Here is a 424-nt window from a genome sequence, read left to right on the forward strand (position 1 = left end):
GACTGAACGTATTTTTAACACGTATTTCATTATATCCTATAAAGAAAATAAATGAATAACATCTTATACCAGGTAAGTCATAACTTTCCGAACAGAAGATCTGTAAACATGTTTTAGACACGTATTACATTGGATTTTGAAATGTTATTACATCGGTCTCACCTACTGTTATTAACAAACAAGTTTTAATAACATATTTCTACCGCTCCCCCACCCCCTCTCCGAATCTGCCTCCCCCACTCGTTTCATTAATTAATGTCCATCACAATTTGCAAAACGATTAAAATATTACATCGTCTCCGCTTTGGTGAGATTACTGATGTGGAAATTAATAACATTTGCCTCGACTTATCACAGCTGACAGGTATGGCTATGCCTTGGAATAATGTCTGAAGGTTATGTGAAATGATGAATATAGTTTGAT

This window comes from Penaeus monodon, chromosome 23, assembly GCF_015228065.2.
Source record: "Penaeus monodon isolate SGIC_2016 chromosome 23, NSTDA_Pmon_1, whole genome shotgun sequence".
NCBI lineage: Eukaryota > Metazoa > Arthropoda > Malacostraca > Decapoda > Penaeidae > Penaeus > Penaeus monodon.